The sequence below is a fragment of the Tursiops truncatus genome, chromosome 9 (assembly GCF_011762595.2).
Source record: "Tursiops truncatus isolate mTurTru1 chromosome 9, mTurTru1.mat.Y, whole genome shotgun sequence".
Taxonomy (NCBI): Eukaryota; Metazoa; Chordata; class Mammalia; order Artiodactyla; family Delphinidae; genus Tursiops; species Tursiops truncatus.
In genome coordinates, this window is record NC_047042.1 from 45277904 (window position 1) to 45298692 (window position 20789).

The following is a 20789-nucleotide window of genomic DNA, read 5'->3' on the forward strand; positions in this document are numbered from 1 at the left end:
ACCAATCAAATTCTTTAATTTGTATCCTTGATTTACTTTAAACAAAATAACCTTTATTATATGAAAATACATTTTTCATTACAGAATTTAAGGACAATAAAGTTGAACTCCTCTTTAATATTGTCATTTTTGTTTATATCCTTCCAGACTTTTTTCCATATATATAGAATGGAGATTTTAATATTTCAGTAGGATGGCATGTTGTAATGAAATATAATTCTATTTTTTAAGTCCTTCCATGTAAATTTCAAGACTTCAAAGGAAGTCACACAGGAGTCAGAGGAGGAGGAAGGTTCAAAGCTTTATCTTCTGCTTTCACTTCTTCCTCTGCTCTTTGCAGGATCTCAGACACTGAGGAGGAAAGGCCAAGAGAAGGCAAACTCTCCGGGGATGCGTGGAATTTAGCATGTGTGAACAGGGGCCTTATATTCTTCCCTATTATCTGATATTTCTTTGTTTTTCACTCTAAGAGAACTTCTTCTCTTCTTATCATCAAAAATCTTGCACATCAATTTCTAATTTCATCCATTCTAACATACAATAGACAGGTTACTGTCTTGTGAGGAAATGCAGAGTGGATGATGAAATCCGGCTTTTAGCTTCAGACTTGTCTGGCTCTGTCGAGACAAGACAAATCCTGGCTCTGTCATTTTCCAACAGTGTGATCTTATGTGAGTTACTTGCCTTTATTGAGCCTCAATTCTACCATGTGAAAATGGAGGTAATAGTACCTATGTTTAAAATGGTTTGTGGAGATTACGTGAGAAGTGTAAATGAGGCATCTAGCAGAGTGCTGGACACACAGGAGGCCTCTAATAAAACGCAGCTATTATTTTTATACAATCCATTTATTTCAAATTAATATAAAGGGCAAATCCAGCATTAAATGTGCTATTCAGCATGATTCAAGCATTCAACACTTAGTTCTAAATTCTGGATATGTTCAAGTTAAATTCCTTGGATATAAAGAAAATTAGCATCAACTTCTCCACTTTCTCCAGTGTATGATGCACCCTGTTTCATATAAAAGTTAGTCATGAAAATGTCATTCCTTGGAGGCTAGGCATTTTACCAGGATTTCTTGGTGAGCAAAGCTGATATTTGCATTAATAAGTTAAACTCAGTGGTTCTCTATGAATAGGGAAGCAATTTGGTTGAGGAAAGATGAGAGAATTGAACCCTATGAATTGGTTTATCTAAAAGTTTCCTGATAGGTTCTTTGCATGACTGCTACATAAAGTTATGTTTGTGGCACCAAGCTTGTCTCTCAATATAGTTGGAAACCTAGTGATCTAGCCAGTGACTCTATGTCAATATAACCTTGCTGAAAAGGATTACAATGTACAGTATAATTTACATATATATACATATACGTATATACATATATGTATATGTCTACCCTTTCTTCAGAATCCAAGCTTATATTCCATAAGTGACTGGGCAGCCTGTCAGAAGGGTTGCACCCTACCAATTGCAAAGATAGAGCAAATCTTGTTTAAAAGAATTCTAAATAAAGAGATATAGTATTTCTCAGCATCTTATGATATTTGACTGTATAAGTGTATGCACACAAATAAGACATATTCCTGTCATCAAGGAGCTTACGAGCCCCTGAGAGACAAATGTTCAAACAAACAGAGTAGAAATGTTATTTAAAGTCAATTAGCATAACTCCCAGTAGGAGAAGAGTAGACATAAAAGTTAGTCTCAGCAAAGGCTTCATGGGGAACGAAATGCGAGCTGAGACTTGGATGCTAAGTGGCAGGACAGGAGCAGGGAAAGAGGATGGTGTCCAGAAAGGGAGCAGTGTGTTTGAGGGAGAGTGACACTAAACAAAGAGGTAAGGGCCAGTGCATAAAGGCTTTATACTACCTACAAAGTGTGTAGGTTTTCTTTTAGGCAAATAGAAATATTAACCTGAGAAGCACAGACGTAAACAGGTTTCTGTTTGAGGATGGGGCTCTCCAGAACAACTTTCTGTGACGATGGAGGTCGTTGTGTATCTGCACTGTTCATTATGGTAGTCACCAGCCACATGTGGCTACTGAGTGCTTGAAATGAGACTGAGAAAATGAGTTTTTAATTTGATTAAATGTGTGTTTACAAACTGTATGTGGCTAGGGGCTATTGTATTGGACAGTGCAGTTTTTAAAAGATACATCTTGGCCATATTAAAGGATAGATTATAGATATGACCTAAACCAAGAAAACCCTAAAAAACAGTCCAAGAAGCTGTACTGTTGAGGACTAGAGAAGGGTAATGGCAGCTGAGAAATAAAGGACAGGGTACCTTGTGAGATAGACTTGCACCCCCAGTTCCTGGGCTCAATAACCAATGCAGTCAGTATAAGAAGTCAGTGTTGAAGGGATTGATTAGATATGGAGAGAAAAAATTGCTAAAAATTAAATCTCTCCTGGGCTGGTTAATAACAGATTTTCTTCTCTTTAAAATAAATAGGTAAGGGAGAGGAAAAGGTTAAGCCTTCCTCTAAGGATTTGCATACTTTGTCTCCAAAGGTTAGGAGAGGGAGAAAAGGGGGCCCATTGAGAGTAGAGAACAGTTTATAGCTTCTCTGAGACCATGAAGGGAACTGGGCTAGGGCTGTATGAGTCCCACAGGGACAGCCCTCAGCTCCTGCTCTTTCAGAGCGCTCTGGAGAGCAGCAGGGCCTCACAGGAGGAGATGATAAGTGTGTCCAAGGAGGTGGATGTCAGGTGCACTCAGCTTCAGTAAAGACCCCTACTTCCAAGTTCAGCATAGAGCTCCAAAGTGAGCGGGCAGGGCTGCATTTTTTCTGGAGGAACTAGGGAGAATCTGTGTCCTTGCTTTTTCCAGGCTCTAGAGTCCACCTTCATTCTTTGGCTTGTGGCCAAAAGCTTAACATCTTCAAATCCCCTTCCCTTCCTTTCCCTTCCCTTCCCCTTTTCTTCTCTATCTCTCTCCCTCTCCCTCTCTTCTCTGCTACTATTGTCATATCTTCTCTTCTGACTTTTACCCTCCTGCTTCCCTCTCCTAAGGTTTCTTGTGATTACATTGCACCCACGCAGATAATAATGACCCAGGATAACCTCCCCATCTCAAGATCCTTGATTTACAAAGTCCCGTTTACCACGTAGGGTAACATCATCACAGATTCTGGTTTCAGGATGTAAAACATTTCAGGGATTCTGTCTACCACACCAACCTGCATGGGTAAAATCTTATTTTAATGACTGATGAGAAAACATGTAAATTTTGTATTGTGTTGAAATTAAATTATATCAATATAGTTGAAAAATTACAAGTAAGTAAACCATTTTCTAGGATTGAAATATTGTTTTAGAGCGAAAGCTTTAGTTTCATCAATATTTATCATGTTGGTATTTGACTTATAGCGACCAACTCTTTTCCCTTCATTTTTACATTAACTAAATTGTATGAAATTGAAGAGGTCAGACTTCTCAGAGCCTCAATTTCCTCCTGTATAAGATAAGGGAGTTGAATTGACCCATCTCTGAGGCCCCATTCAGCTAGAACCTTGTCTATACTCTTTTCTGTTATTCTACTTTACTTTCAGAATTACATTTTGAAAACCAGCAGAAGTTCTGGTTTCTGCCCAGAGCAGCAAATGCCAGACTTTGTTTTTGATTTGGTTTTTGCTCTGTTCTATGTGCCAAAGCAACCTAACAGAGTTTCTCATTTGGGACTAAAAAACAATGCATAACTCAATTTTACCCATATATGCTCATAAATAACGAGCACAAACTTTGTAACTAACTTAATAACAGCTCTCTTGGGCTGTTTTCATAGCAAATAATGCTACACCTATCACTTATGGTGGGTAATAAGAGATGCTATATTTGCATAAATCCTAAGGGCATGAATCATCATCCAAAATGTTTTCTTGCTTTCCTGGTTTCCATAATGTCATATTTCATTGGAAATACTAAGTTTCAAGTGATTGTTCAGTATTTAGTACTTCCTGGAAATCATTTAAAATGAAATACTAAAGGAGGCAAACTTTTTATATGTAGGAGTTCTTTGTTTATTTTATTGACCAAGGGATTCAAGTGGAGAAAAATATCCTTAGGGCACTTGCTACTTGAAATCTCAAGCTATTAGTCTAAAGCTAGTAAATAGACATCAGAATTCATTAAAGCCACTAAATCTATCTTTTGTTGTTTATTGTGCATTATTCTCAACTTTATTTGGAACATGTCTGAAATGATCTGATAATATGATGCATAAGAAATCTGATCATGAATTTAAACAACTGGCCTGAGCACTGATCTGTGTGAAGATACTGGTGCTCTACGGCACCTTCTTTCTCATTTGTGTTACTACCTGTTGGCAGCCATGCGCCATTGTAGTATTAGGATTTGTAATAAGATACATATATTTGGTCTTTGTTCACTTTTCTTGGCACAAAGCTCCTAAAATCCTTGGTAATTCCTAAGTGATAAGCACCACAAAGGTCTTTTGTTGTGTTAATCAGGCGACTCTTGGAACTCACCTAAAGATGGGTCTGACTGCCAAAAGAACCAACCGTGTGATTAGAGGGTCGGAACTTTCAATTCCACTCCCCTGATCTCCAGAGTTGGGAGAGGGACTAGAGGTTGAATCAATTGCCAATGGCCAATGATTTAATCAATGATGCCTGTGTAATGAAGGCTGCATAAAAACCCAAAAGAATAAGTTTGGGAGAGCCTCCAGGTCAGTGGACCAGAATGCTTTCACATGCCACCATGCCAGGTCTCAAACCCCACCAGGATAGAAGCTCCTTTGTTTGGAACTTCACATTATGCATCTCTTTGTCTGGCTGTTTGTATGTATCCTTTAATATCCATTATAATAAGCTGGTAATAATCTACTGAGTAAACTGATTTCCTGAGTTCTGTGAGCTGCTCTAGTGAGTTAATCAAACCCAAGCAGGGGTGGTCCTGGGAACCTCCTCCAATTGGTCAGAAGTACAGGTAACAACTTGGACTTGCAATTGGCATCTGAAGTGGAGGGCAGCCTGGTGGGACTGAGCTCTTAACCTGTGTAATCTGATGTTCTCTCTGGGTAGATAGTGTCAGAATTGTGTTGAATTGTAGGACCCCCAGCTGGAGTTGGAGAATTCCTTGGGTGTGTGACGGAAAACCTCCACACATTGGAGTTGGTGACCAGGATCTTAGCCATTAACCTCTTTCTAAGATAATTACTGTGTTCACTTGGAATTCGCAATTTAAACAACCAAACTGTGACAATTCTGTCTCTCCAGCAAGACCCAACACCAGGTGTCTTGTTCCCTCACAGCAGTGTCTCATTATAGGTTATTTAGTTTATATTTCTGTAATATTTAAATATCTTTAATATTCATTGTATGTGATCTTTCTAGTTGTTTCTCATTCACTCAACAAATAGTTGTTGAATACTTTGGGTCAGGTATTGTGCTAATCTCTAGGGATACAATGGCAGGCAAACCGGGTAGAGCCCTATTCTCACAGTTCTTACAGTTTAGTGGGAGAGACAGAGATATTAATCCTGGGATTACACAGCCACATTTAAAATTGCAATATCATGTTAAGAACAATGTGTTGAACCAAGACAACAATGAAAGAAAAACGTTTTTTAGAATGTATAAATTCGTATCAGTAATAGAACACTTTTATAAACATCAGGTCTTATGTGGACTTGGATGTCCATGTGACTTCACTGAGAGTTTCTTTTCTCTAAATTATTTAATTGCAAAGGGAATTTGGCATAACGGGGAAAATTCAACAGCTTTAGAAACAGCACAGGAAAATAATGATTAGTAAAGCAACCTTTGCCCAAGATTTCAGATCCATTAAGTACTGATGTGTGGCACATTCTAATTAACATCTTGAAATCGAAACTTCTAATCAGGTATGATAGGATAGAAAAGGTTAAAGGCTGCCATTTTCTTGTATATACAAGAGCAATTATAGAGATATCTCATTTTCCTACCTAACAGTTCATTTTACACGAAGTTTTTATATCTGTTATCAAAGAATCCATTTGGTTAGCTCCAGGACACATGGTAAAGTGTTTTTGTTGGGGCTCCTCCTCTTTCTGTCCCTACGTCACAAGATAAAAAGGCAAAGGAGTTGTTATTTAGACAGTGTCAAACCTATGCATGCAAGGAGAAAAGTAATTGTACATTTGTTAAAGCCTACACTAAATTATTAGGACTTTTCATATTAGAAAAAAAAAATCTATGGTAGTGGGTGAAGTCTTTATTTTCACTCTGAGTTTATTCTTATTCGAAGATTCCTGAAGATTTAAAACCAAATTCTTTTCTGGCCACAAATACCCAATCTCCAACCTCCAACCATAAGCAGTACCTACCACCCCTTTACCCTATTGAGAGGATATGAGGAAAAAGAGGAAGTCCTGAAAATTTTACTAAAGTTTCTCAAGAAACTTTACTCCAAGAATGCAGACCCTAAATAGCTAACTGTGAAGGACACCATCACATCTCCTTTCTGTAAACCCTACCCTCTTTCAAAGCTCATCTCAAATTGTACTTCCTACAAGAAATGTTTTCTCACCACCCCGACAAGAGGCCTGTCTTCTGAACTCCTGGATCATTCACTGTTTATACCTCTTTTATGGGTACGTGGTATGTGCTGCCTATGCCTTCTTTTTAAAAAGAGAATTATAAATAATAAAAAGGCAAACAGCTTGATCTACAGCCCAGCTAGAATATAAGCCCATTGAAGTCAAGAGTCATATCTTTGAATTCCTCTACCCCGAGCTAACAGAACATGGCCCTGGGCATGGAAAGTGTTCAGAAAGATGTTTGTGTTTGTTAATTATGAGAAAGTGGAGAGGGAGAAGGTAGACGGGAGGAGGAGAAGAAGGAAGAGGGGAGGGGAGGGAGAAGGGGAAGAAGAAGAAGGGGAAGGGGAAGAAGAAGGAGAAGAAGAAAAGACAGAGAAAGAAGAAAAGAAACAAATGCAAGGAAGAAGGTGATATGTAGGCAGACATACATAATCTGCCCACCTATAGCCCAGCTTACACCTCCACCACTACTTCTTATGTGAATCAGCTATTCTCACTTAGCATCCTTTCTTCCATCTGTAAATAGGGACAATGATATTACCTACACCACTGTCTCCTGTAAGGATTAAATAAGTCATGAAATCATGATGCCCAGCACATTACCTTCAATGAATGTTAGGGATTTTGAACACTATTTTAATCTGATTCTTTATAAAATAATGATATTGTTAGTCATATGAGCTAAACATGTCTATATTTTAAGGATTTGAGGAAAAGATTTACCAAAAACATATAGGTAGGTAGGACCAGAAGGAAGTTCATGAATGATAGAGAAGACTAAGGTAGAGCATTAAACAGTCAAGAGGAGAGAAAGTGAATTTAAGCTTAGGGAGCAGAATCTTGCCAATTTACAGTAGTTGGTTTATTATCATTACTGTTCATTTCTAGGTAAGCAGGAATCAGAGCTGGAATGAGGAGACTGCACAGGAAGATGCTTTAGGGCTACTTAGCTGGGCCCTGTCATTCTGGAAATATGGAAACCCAGTGGACAGAGTAGTCGTCAGCACTACAGAAACAAGGGGTCATTAGACATGTTTCCACATGGGTTTGGAAGAACCCCTCTAGGCACCACTGCTGACAAATCGGAGAGGAAGAATGGAAGAGAATTTGTACCTAGCGCTGGGTGTTGGTCAGGATCTCAACAGTAAACACATGACACAATCAAATTAGGAAAATCAGAGGAGGAGTTATTTACAAAGGAACTATTTTGAAAGTGTGGGCAAGAAACTCTGGGCTAGGGGCAGGAGAGCAATTACCACCAACCACAGACCTGAAGAAACTGGAAGAAATTAGAAGGAACTAGAAGGCAAGAGCCATGTGGAGGAGGCCAGCAGAAGAGCAGCAGTTTTCATTTGAGAAGAGAGGCAGACCTAGGCAAGCTTCAGAAAGGGAGCTGGGAAAAGAATACCTTGATCTCACTCTCTTCCCTCCCACTGATCTCTTGCTCAGCCTCCACTACTGTCCAGTAGTCAAGGGAGGTCGTTGATGTATTTATTCCATGTTGGCCAGACAGACCTTCTAGTGCAATGAGCAAGGCAAAGAAGATTGCCTAGAAGGTGCTCAGAGACAGCCAACATGTGCTGCCAGGGATCGGTTCCTTCCTTCACCAGATGTACCTTTGTTAACTTTTCAGACATGCCCAACCACTCTCCCAGTCTACTTCTAACCCCTACCTCAGGCCTTGATCCTGGCACTGACCAATTGAATTAAGTGGTCTTTGTCTCATCTGCCCCAACCAAACTGTGCTTCACAGCAACTCCAGATTAAACTTCCTCTCTCCTACTCATTTTCTGTAACCCATCTCTTGAGAGTCTTCCCTTAACTTCCCTGGACTGAATCACTTCTCCTCTCTGTGTGGTCCACAGATCTGGGATGCAATAAAGAGAGGGAGGAGAAAATGATGTAGAGCAAAGGCTCTGGAGTTGGACTGGCAAGTTTTAAATCCATCTTTGACCACTTCTTAGCTAGATGATCTTGGGTAAGTTTCCTCGTCTGTAAAATGGAGATAATAATACCTATCTCGCTTGGTTGCAAATAGAGTAAAATAGAATTTAGGCCTGGCCTAAAGTAAGAACGCAATAAACATTAGCTGCTATTACTATGACTACTATTCTACCGTAAGTACTACCACCATTAACATCTCTATTCTGTTTCTCATGTTTAATTATATTTGGTGAGACCTTTGAGGCAGAGCCATGCATTATGTATCTTTGAACATCATTTGCTTTCTCTCCTTTCCCCTCCTCAGTGTGGTCTCTTTTCTGAGAATGTCACAGTCTGGTGGAGTTAATTGCCACCACACTGTGCTATCATCAGAGTGCTATGAAAACTTGCACTCTGCCATGTTCTCCTGGCTCCTGGTTCCCCACTCTACTCGTTAGTTTAAAGCTACCAGCTGAGGACGACAGTGCTGAAAGCAGTGATTTTCCAATCTTGGTTGCACGTCTGGGGAGATTTTTACATGCCAATGCCCAAGTCTCACCCAGAAAGCTCAACCAAGAAATGTGCAGCCAGGGTTGAGGACTACTGGTGGAAAAGATCAGGAATATTTGAGACTGGAAAGAGACCCTGGATATACATTTGCAAAAGACATGGAAGTCTCAGTGGTGAACGTTTGTACCACGACTCCGAGTGCCATGTGCTGAAAGGCCATGTCACAATTTTTCTGCATGTCTGCCATTGTGTAGTTCACCTCTGTTGGCAGCCACAATTCCCATGTCATTTTGTATCTTATGTTGATTACTCACCCAGATTGTGATTCTAATTCTTCTTAGAAACATCTCAAATATCAAAATTGGTCTTATTCATTTTTCAGTTGCAAAATTCTGATGCTGGTTTATGGAGATCTCCACTCTCAAGGAGATGGAGCGTAATCCCCCACTCCTAAATGCAGGCTGCCCATCGTGATTTATCAATACTTCCAAGGCATATAGTTTGGAAAGGAGAAAAACTGAATAACTTTATAGTGGAGAAACCCGACAACTACCATCTCAGCCAGGTGATCAAAATTAACATTATCGATGATAAGGCAATTTGTATTGGTAATTTGTATCTTTGGCAAGATGTGACGAGATTGTCACTGTGGTCTTCCTCCCCAAAATCCATAACCCCAATCTAATCACGAGGAAAACATCAGACAAATCCCAACTGAAGTACATTTTTCATATATTTAGCCAGTACTCCTCAAAACAGTCAAGGTCAAGGTCATCAGAAAGAAAGTTTAAGGAACTATCACAGCCAAGAGGAGCCTAAGGAGACATGATAACTAAATGTAATCTGGTATCCAGGATGGGACTGTAGATCAGAAAAAAAGACATTAGGCAAAATCTAAGAAAATCCAGATAAAGTATAGGCTTTCGTTCATCAATAATGGGTGAATATATGTTCATTAATTGCGACAATTGTACTACACTAATGCAAGATATAACAATAGGGGAAACCGGGGTGGGAACTCTCTATACCATCTTTACAACATTTTGTAAATATAAAACTGTTCTGAAATTTAAAACTTCATTGAAAAAATCTGGCACAGCTGTGAAAGTCATGGAATGGTAGAACTTTTAAGTGACAGATATTTCTATTTAACTTCAGTTTCAACCCAATGCAGTTACACCAGTGGTTTCAAACTTGAGTGTATATCACAATCACCTGGACGGCTTGTTAAATAGATTGCGAGCCCCACCTTACCCCGGTATGACTGGGGTTGGGCTTGAGGATTTGCATTTCTAACAAGTTCCCAGGTGATTCTTATGTTGCTGGGCCACGGACCAAACCCACTGCTATATAAAGTCAGTCCCAGAATTCAAAGCAAGTTTTTGCTCGTGTGTCTTCGTCAGCGAACAAGGTAAGGTGGCTTTATTTGAATGTATCTCCTCCTTTAGTACTCAAAATGTTGATGTTATAATAACTGGTGTGTAATAATTTAGCATAATTCCAGTTGACGTTGTTTTATTATCCTGTGTAGGTTTTTGGTAATCAGGACATGCTGTTCTTAGTATCTAGTTTGGCTTTGGGAAGTTATTTACAACAAGAAAGTGGAAACTTCCAAATGAAGTGCAGCTTTATCTGCAAGTCTTCGAGAATGCAATAAAAATCATAAGGGGAATTTGGAATTTGTCACCTAAAAAGTGCATGTTCTTAAACTAAAAAAAAGGGGGGGGCGAGGAATTCTATGTTTGGATGTTTTTGCTTGCAATTTTTGTCGTCAGGATGAATTCAGAAAGAGGAATGTAGGAAGGCTTATCAGTTTGACAAATGTTGGAGGGTTCACAGCAAAGACCTGGATTTGTCTTGTTCATGATTTTGCTTGTGTGTGGAGGGTGTGTGTGTGGGGGGGTGGTCAGAATGAGCACCTACTTAAGAGAACTAGCATGAAGCTAGCTATCAATGCCCTGACTTGAAGCATCTTTTACAACTGTTTACTCGAAGATTGAGGAAGGAATGACAATATCCATGTCAATTCCTTAACTGGATTGTGCGGTTGTGGGGAGAGAGCCTAAAAAAGGAATTTCAGGTTAAACGAAAATACGCTGGATTTAGTGAGGATAGATCATTGAAAACCTTTGACAGGTGTGTGATTTCTTTTGCGTTTCGAAACCTAAAATGTTTTGAAATTGAGTGACTTTGGTAATTATAGGGGAGAACCCAGTATGTCACTGTTTGTTATTACACTGATCTGGATTCACTATAAAAAAGAAAGTTTAAACTCCCAAGGCAGGTGTTAGTCTTTGCTCTCAAAACCCAGGGTAGTAAAGAGTCCCCACCCTACGTTTCACTTTACAGTTTGTCGCCAGTTTCTGCAATAATTATCTGCGTTCACACTGGTTACTTTAGACGGCAGCCTGCCATCCCTAATCAGGCCGTGTGAAAACTCTGACCCTGGCCTCTCTTCCGTCAGGACTTGTTGTTCCTCCACCAGAGCTGCAGCAGACGCTTCCCAAGAGCAGCAGCTTAAGTGTGAGCAGGGAGCAGCTGCCCTGTGTGGGTGGAACCGCTCAGCTCATTCACCTACCAGATAGAGGGAGACGCTGGGAGGGAATGAAATAGCAATACGAAAAAATAGCAACTGTCAACAGGGGGACTGACAGCTAGGATTGTCAAAAGTCCTCCCCCAGCCCTTCATACCAAGCTTACCCAATAAAAATAATACAGAAAGCAATGAAGAAATAATGTCCCATCTTTCAGGAGAGTTGCTCCTTTGAACTGAATACTCTTGTCTTTTCCCTGAGTTTCCAGGGTTCAACTCTCCTCTTTCTTATTCCTCTTGCCCCTCTCTGCCCTACTTGGCTTCTTTTCCTCTTTGGTGCCATATCTTTAGGGCAGGAGAATAACAGGATTATACGATGGTCTACATTCAATGACTTATTTTCTTCTCTTATACATTGTTGCTATGATTAGTGATTCAGATTCAGTTCTCACTTGTCAGGTTCTGGTTCCTTCAGTTTACTCTGGTCCTTTTGAACTTAGTAACTATGCAAGCTCACCACCCTTATTTGTGCTTTCTGGGTCCCCCTGCTTTTCTCTATGACTCTAGTCACTACAGATATATATCACTATATTCCCCTCCAGAGCCTCTGGCTAAACCCACTGCTCCCCTCCACTGCCTTTTTTTTTTTTTAAACTTCTTGTGCGCTGCTTCTATTTTTTATTACAGCATTAGAGTTACTGCCTTTTACAAGGTATAGTATAGTCAGATTTCCCACTTTAACCGTTAAATCCAGCTACTGCTTACTAGTAAACAACACATTTATATTCCAGTTTTTAAGTTGTGCTAGCCTCCTTGGATGTGGGACTCTGGTACTAGCAAATGCCATCTCTCAGGAACCAGGGGTGAAAACTTGAAGTCTGCAGAAATTTCTTTGAAGATCTATGATTGAACGACACATACAACAACAAGCATCCTGACATTAGAGGGCAAATTTAGGATCCGAACCAGAAAGAGTCCTTTAATCCTGGTTTTTCCACGTATTAGGCATGTAACATTAGGTGTCCTAACATTTTAGAAATTTTTTTGTTCCATGTGGAAATAGTGCTTGACCTGCTATCCTCTCGAGTTTGCTATGCCGATCAAAAGAGGTGTTGTGAATGAAAACAATTTGCAAACTGCAAATGTTTCTCTCAGTGTAAACTGTACAGATGGAAAGTTTATTCTCTTTTAATCAAGAGCTAGCTAGCACATATTTGATTATGTTATGAATGTTAGTTTTTCATGGCGCCTGCTTTCTTCACTCTGATGCCCCACCATGTGGCTAGGTTTCTGTGGGTGCACACACACTGCGGCTTCTCCCTTCCTGGGAGGAAAACTGAGGTCACTGAGCGGACTCCTCAGAGCCCATTAACCCATGTCTAGATAAGAGCCCAGCCTTTGGGACAAGACACACCTGGGCCTGAGGCCCGACCTGCCCACAGTGTGTGATCTTGGGCAAAGCTCCCCAACTTCTCCAGGGTTGAGTTCTATCATCTGTAAAACTGGGGCAATTGTTTTTTTAGGGGTCTTGAGACACTGTGTCCAACTCATAGTCAGTGTTCCATAGTCATGACATTGAACAAGTTGTAACAATATTGACATGTTTTCATACATGGCAAAAACGAGTAATTAACAAGTGAGGCCTGGAATAAGGCCCAGAAAGGTAGGCTTGCTGAAAACCTTATTCAATCAATCAGAAACTGTATCTCAAGCCCCCGTGTTTAAATTTCTGATCCCTTTCTGTCCTGGGCTGTTTACCATGGTTCTCTGTTCCCCATGGAGATGGGCATTCCCAGGCCTGAGTTTCGTCCTTGATGATAATGGGAAAGATACAGGGCGTGTTGACGTTGACCAGTCCTGGGGTCCTGAGCTGGGATTTTCAGCCTCTTTGGATTCAGCAGCAACTCTGAAAATGTAACAGTACCTACCACAACCGTTACCATAGCAAGCTCGAATCCCACTTCGTACAGTAGAGTTGAGATGTGAATGATTAGTCAGTGAAACAAAGAAATGGTTTGACGTGACAAGTGTATGAGAGCTGTGCTCCACACTGCTCTTAATCAACAGGGACAAAAGACTAAATGACAGAAATTCTCTCAGGGAGAGACTGACAGTGCCAAGTAAGCCTCCTTGACAAGTCGTACTCTGTCAGTTTTAGGCAAATTAGCAAGTTCAAATAGGTGGCAACTATTCCTGTCTTGCCAGCTGTGGTGATTCTCGGGCTCAGTGTGATACTTTGACCTCCTTCCCTGATCAAAATGCCTGAAAGCTGTGTCCATCTCTCCAGAGTATCATTAAAAGGAAATGGAAGTGTATCCACCGGGGCCTGCCAATCTGCCCCATCACAGGCGGTGTTTGCCTGGGAGGTGACACTCTTCTTCACAGTATGTGGGAAGCCCAGAGCTAGCTTCTGGCCTTTACAGGAAATGTGAAGAGCTCAAGTCATTTTAAAAAGGAAGCCATTTTCCTAAATGAGAGAGCCTGCTGCTAGCTCTTTTCAATTTCATTACGTTCCTGGAATGCTCAGTGTCAGATATCTTCTGAAACTTTTGAGTTAACTGTTGGGGAAACAGCCTCCTATGTTTCCTGTGCCTTGGGTATCTCTACATCTGAGACTGTAGAGGGAAAAAAAAAAGAAAAGAAAAGAAAATTGAGTGTCTTGGTGTCAATCTTGGCTTTGATTGCTGGTAACTTGATGGCTGAGATACTCATTAGTTTATTCATTACCTTGTCATTACCTCTTTGGGTCACAGCCAGTGCTTGCCTGCTTGTCTCAGGAATGCAGTACTTATGTGGATGACACTGATGTGGGTTGTGGGATGAAACTTAGTAGTCGAAACAGAAAGAAACCCTTCTTAAAACCTAAAGACTTCAGGATAGTAAATTCTTGTCCATTCACTGAAATAAATAGCATATTCTTTGCGTTTAGCTTATACAAGACATACAGAAAACGTTTAAGAACTAGCCAAGGTCCCACACTGGTGGATGCTTTTGTAGACTTTGTCTACTCTGGTTCTAGAACTGTTAACTGGCTCCATTAAGAATTCAGACTGCTGCTCAGGGTGTTTCATCCCTAGCTGGCCCCATGATGACTGTTCTAAAATATCTGTTTCTTTCTGTTCTCTAACTGCATATCTTAACAGATACCCTAGCCTCCTACTTTACTAAAAAGTCAAAGAAAGCCTTTAATTCTTTTTATCTCTATCAAATATCATAGTATGGGCTTCCCTGGTGGTGCAGTGGTTGAGAGTCCGCCTGCCGATGCAGGGGACATGGGTTCGTGCCCCAGTCTGGGAAGATCCCACATGCCGCGGAGCAGCTGGGCCCGTGAGCCATGGCCGCTGAGCCTGCGCATCCGGAGCCTGTGCTCCGCAACGGGAGAGGCCACAACAGTGAGAGGCCCGCGTACCAACAAAAAAAAAAAAAAAAAAAAAATCATAGTATGCTTATTCCTCCTTCTTGCCAAACACCTAAAAAAAAAAAGTCAGCAAATGGTGGCCCATGAGCCAAATCTGACCTGCCACCCATTTTATTAATAAAATTTTATTAGAACCTGGTCATGTTTTTTCATTTATGTATTGTGTGTCTGTTCCTGTGATACAATAGCAAAGTTGAGTAGATGGGACAGAAAACATAGTGGCCTGCAGAACCTTAAATGATTACCAGCTGGCCCTTGACAGAAAGTTTGCCAACTCCTTCTCTGAGGAAAGAGTGGTGGTCTTCCTTATAGGAACCCCCCTTCCCAGCCTATGGACCCCACCTCCTCCTGACTCCTCTGTTATCTGTCTGTATCAATTCCCTCTCTCCTCACATCTTCAACTTCCTCTTTTCTAGTCATTCTTCTTCCAGTGTTCAACTTGGGTTACTTTAATTAAAGGTGGTACAGTTCTTAACAGTGACATAAAAACTCCTGGAGGAACAGTGTCTATAGAATAAAGAATAACTTCAGGCTGTGTCTAATAGCCAGTGCTCTGCAGAGCACCTCTAACCCGGGTATTCAGCCCTTGGGCTGAGGTGCCCAAGATATTCCCATCTTCAAGCCAAGTGGGATAATATTGCATCCGACACTCCATGTGTTGCTTATGCCAATCACCTGAAAAAGCCTCTTTCCATCCACTTGCTTGCTTTCCTAACCTATTTTTCAAAACTGAGCTTGATATAACACCTTTTCTCACATAAAATCTTTGGTTTTTCCAAATCTAATCTCTCTTCTAACACAATCACCTATAGCATTTTATTGGTACTTCTTATGAGATTTATCACTTTCTACTTTGTATTTGGAAGAGGGAAGAACCTTTGTATTCTATTACAATTTAATCACCAAAGAGATGTTGCCTATAAGCTTGAATTATACATAATGGCCCATCTCTGGGAACCCTGCTCCCAGGTAATGAGCATTAAGCTAAAATACCTTTGTGTAGCTCACAGAAAACATCCTGACTAGGCCCACCTGTGAATAGTGCAGGAAGGAAGAAAGTAACACATTCCCTCCGGAGGCTGACTTGAACCAGGAAATGTTTGACTTTACTTCCTCCCCTTTTAGTATAAAAGAAGCCTGAATTCTAATTCAGGCAAGATGATTCTTTGGGCGACTAGTCCACCGTCTTCTTGGTCTTCTGGCTTTCTGAATAAACTTGCTGTTCCTTCCCCCAACAACTCCTCCCTTGATTTATTGGCCCGTGGTGCAGCCGGCAGTACAAGCTTGGACTCAGTAACACATTTCAGTTATTTGTCTGTCTTCTTCCTCTCCTCAATACGGCAATAGCAGAATCTTTGCCTTATTTATCTTTGATGTCTTTACAATACCTAGCACTATTTAGATCCTACCTAGATCTGTTGATTTGGTTTGGATTTCTCCTACCAAGTATGTGAAACCTTTGTGAATAAAGGATATGGGGTTTCCTAAACCATTTTCCCTGAAATAATATGTATGAAATCCTGAAGAATAGATGCCGTGCATACCTCAGGTTTTGACTTGTGGATAGTAGGTCAGCTCTTAAAAGTTTCAGTATCCATTTATGTTATTGGAAAAAATCATAGCCCTGCTTGATCTTATTTTTTCCACGTCAGTCCTGTTGTTCTATAAATCTGTGACTTACATGGAAATGCCAAGATGGTTATACACAACTGAACATTTTTTTTTTTTTACAACTGGTGAGCTCTTAAGACTGAATTTGCATGATAATGTCTGTGGAATTTCATTTTTCCTTCCTGGCAAATGCATCAGTTTAAGTTTTGAATTGATAATGAGCCCTGCCTCTTCAAGGGAATTAGCTGGAGAAAATACCAACGTATGTCAGGGTTGGGGTTTTTTTTTTTTAATGATTTCAGAACGATATTATAAAAGCCCTTTATTGTTACTGTTATTGTTGAGGTTTATTGAGGTTATTGTTGAAGGCATGTTTTATGTGAAATTTAGCTCATCAGTTTAAATCTTTTTTTAGATCTGCCAGCCCTGATGTTGGGTTAAGTAATTCCTTTTAATGGTTGGGCTTTTGCTTAGCAGGTGGCAACCTGGTGCTCAGGAAGCCAAAATTATGTCTCTAGTACTCACGGAGGTCAGCGTATTTCTGTTTCGTGTCCACAGCCTGCAGCCACAACCCTGACCAGCTGTCTGGCAGTGTCGGTGGTTGGAAGAAGGGAAACTAGTCAGCAGTGTGACTGGGTCTCTACAAAAATTTTCTAAGAGAGGAAAACAAAAACCCACTCAGGATATAGTCATCACTGTAAACATTATTAAAGAAGATGAAAGACAGATATCTGGATATCTTAAGAGAAATAACTTGTCAAATTCTACCTTAGTGTCAGTTTCTTTTTTGGGAGTTCTTGAACTTCTGATTTGAGTCTATCGTAAGTATGGTTAAATCAGTCCAGGTGATTTTAAAAAGAGGATAATGGAGGCATGGGGGGCGAAAGACACTTCTTTAAAGTCCTAATATGCATCTAATCAAAGAAGCAGTGATAAAAGCACTACTTGGCATCAAATCACCGGTCTAAGCTAGAAGCAACCGTAATCCTCCTAAGTCCAAAAGGATGAGTTGCCTGATTCCAGGTCACAGAGCTGGCAGTGACCCAGCACTTAAACCCAGGCCTCTTTCCCTCAGGTCCAGTGCTGTTACTATCACGCCATACAACTCTTCCTCTGCCATTTGAGACTTTATCATCATGCTCCATCATAGTAAGTTCTGATCCACAAGTTGAAGGCATGACTACCATGCTTCCCTGGAACCTTTAAATATCTTTAAGCACCACACCAGGATCATCATCATTCTTGGGTATTTACACCCTCAATCTGAAATAGCTGACATTTACAGAGTGCTGACCATGAAGCAGGAGGCCCTGTTCTGAGAGTTGACGCATATTAACGCTTTTAATGCCACAGGCACTGTTTTATCTGTCTTCTAAAGGTTTGGCGGACTCTGTCAAGCTGACCAGAACCCATGCTCTGGACACAATACCCATACTGCATGTACACCTACGTCATCGGAGGCAACACAGAACCCTATGGGCTAATCCTTCCCACTGTGTGGCCATGCACTAGGCCCTTACGCTTTTTCAAGGGCCATTAAGACTGTTGATGTGAGCCGATCACCTCTTGGCTTGCACGTAGAAACTCAGGTTGTCCCAAAGCACAACTGCTAGTGAGCACCAGATTAGTGCTCTTTCACCTTCAAGGGAAGTCTTTTTGCATGATGATTCAAGGTGGCGTGAATGTGTGATCAGATGTCTTACAAGACCCTGGGCTGCTATAAATTTGTCTAAAACAGTTGGATTATTCCCAGTCAGATGCCAGTGGCTTTGTGTGGAAGCGTAATTGTAGGTAGTACAGAGGTGTAAGAAGATTCAAGAATCTGAAGGTTGGCCTTTCGGTCTCAGCGCCTGTCCTCAACCCTCGAGTTTACCTGCTTTACAGTGATTTCTGTCCAGATTTTCTAGAGGCAAATGAATTTTTCCAAAGAATCCTGCAGTCACCTAAGCTGGTGCCTTGCTTGGATATTAGGAAGTTTTCTTATTTTCGGGGGTTTCTTAACTTGTGATATAGTTTTGGCAGTGGAGGCAGATGGCTGTGCGGATGTTTGCTCAGAAAAGTCAAGAGTCCGTACAAGTGAAGGTGATCTGGAGGGTGGGAGAGACGGCAGACGTGTACATGGTGGAGGTGGGGTACAGACCTTATAGGAACTGGGAGAGAACTGAAGTCTCCCGGTTGAGTGAGTGGCTGTCAGTGTGACACTGGGGCAGAGGCTTGTAAGCTGGGAGGATGTGGTGCAGTGCCTGGTAGTTTAGGTTCACACAGCCAGTCCTGAGTTGCACAGAGGTTGATAAATGTTTTAATTTTCCCCAAATCACATCTCTTTATTAATTCCTAAATCAAATTCCAGTTTGTGTGCTCCATTTCTAGGCTGAAAATGTATGCTTTGAGACCAATTTGGGTAAATTATCCTGTACCACCCCCCATTCCTGGAAAACAAATAGAGTCTCATTTGGATGAATGTTTTGCCTCCCTTGCATTTGGTCTTAAACCTGCTTACTGGTGTTCCTATGTGGCCAGCTCTTCATAGAAATTCCCCATCAGTCCATGGACTATTTTTAAGTGCTTTCTCTTCTTCCTTCCTCCCACACATGCAAAACACATGCAAAATTTCTCAGAGGGAAATTCAACAACTACAGCCAGTGTGGAGGGGATTGAAGGCTCCAAAAAATGCACTGTCAGAATGGGGAACAATTTCAGATCAATGCTTGTGAGGATCTTCACAAAATGGTTTAGACCAGTGGTAGGTAGAAGTAGCTCACCCTGGGAAAAGGTTACCAACCGTGTTCCTGATGCTATTAAAAGTACTTTTCAAATGTTTCAAGAGACTAGAGTATTGGGCTTCCCTGGTGGCGCAGTGGTTGAGAGTCTGCCTGTGGATGCAGGGGACACGGGTTCGTGCCCCGGTTCAGGAAGATCCCACATGCCCCGGAGCGGCTGGACTCGTGAGCCATGGCCGCTGAGCCTGCGTGTCCGGAGCCTGTGCTCCGCAATGGGAGAGGCCACAACAGTGAGAGGCCCGCGTACAGAAAAAAAAATAAAGAGACGAGATTATCTTAAATCCTACCCACACGTGCATATTTGCAGAGGAAGGGAGAGAGAATTGAGAAAGAACAAAGGAAGGAAAAAATGAATGAATATGGGAAATTGTTTTTCTTAGCGGTTAGACTAGGACCCTCCTTCCTGGAAAAGACCCATCTTTTTTGCTAATTTTTAAAATTTCTGTTGGAGACTGAGCCCTGAAGGGGGCTGTAGGATGAGCTCGGATGAAGAGAGCCCAGGTGAGCTGCATTGCATCAGAAGGAAAATACGTTAAGAGGTGTAGTCTGCAAGGTGGGGCAATGGTGGGAGAAGGGAGAGAGGTGAAAGTCCCAGGCAGTACAGAGAGAGGGAATTGGGCAAGGGGAGGTGTCTCAAGGGATCTTACAGTTAAGTCTTTGTCAGGAAGTTGTCAGATATACATAAGGGAATAGCTTAATGTACCACATGTAATCATCTGCTTTCAATTACCAACACATGGCCAATCTAAACTCCAACCTCTCCCCTTCACTCCTTCCTCACTTTTTAAAGCATATCTGAACATCACATTTCATCCACAAACACTTCAATACATATTTCTAAAATATAAGATTTTTTTGACAAAACCCCAGTATTATCAACAAAGAGAATTTCCAGCAATTCCTTAGTATCATCAAATATATTCAGATTATCTCATTAACTGTTTATTGTATAACATAAAGATACCCAAATCATAGGTTTACAGGTTGAATTCTCACAAATAAATGTATCTATGTAACTAGGATGCTTTTGAAAAAGCAGAATAGCACCAGCATTCGAGAAGCATGGCCCCTCCAGTGACTATCCCATCCAAAGGTAACCCTGTACTGATTTCGAATTTTACATAAGTGGAATGGTACAATATTTACTTTCTGTGTTTGGCTCAACATTATGTCTGTAAGATTAAATTTATTAAAGTGCACTTAATATTCTACATGCACTTGAGAAGAACATGTATCCAGCTTCCGATGGATGGAATGTTTTATAAATATGTTAGATCCATTTGGTCTAATATATGGTTCAAGTCCATTTCCTTATTGATTTTTCTGTCTGGATGATCTACTGATTGCTGAAAACAGGGTATTGAAGTCCCCTAGTATCGTGTTGTCCTTTGCTCCCTTGATCTGTTAGTATTTGCTTAATATATTCAGGTCCTCGGATAATGGGTATATATACATTTACAGTCGTCT

The 20789-nt window shown here is 40.9% G+C and overlaps 1 long non-coding RNA gene across 2 annotated transcripts in view; it reads left to right on the forward strand.

Moving 5' to 3' along the window:
- The first annotated feature begins 20336 nt into the window (after positions 1–20336).
- The window catches only part of LOC117313588 (uncharacterized), a 214008-nt gene continuing 213555 nt past the window's right edge, over positions 20337–20789 (forward strand). For both annotated transcript variants that reach the window (XR_004528115.2, XR_012333958.1), the window contains exon 1: positions 20337–20415. This is a non-coding gene — a long non-coding RNA (uncharacterized lncRNA). The remainder of the gene's footprint in view (positions 20416–20789) is intronic.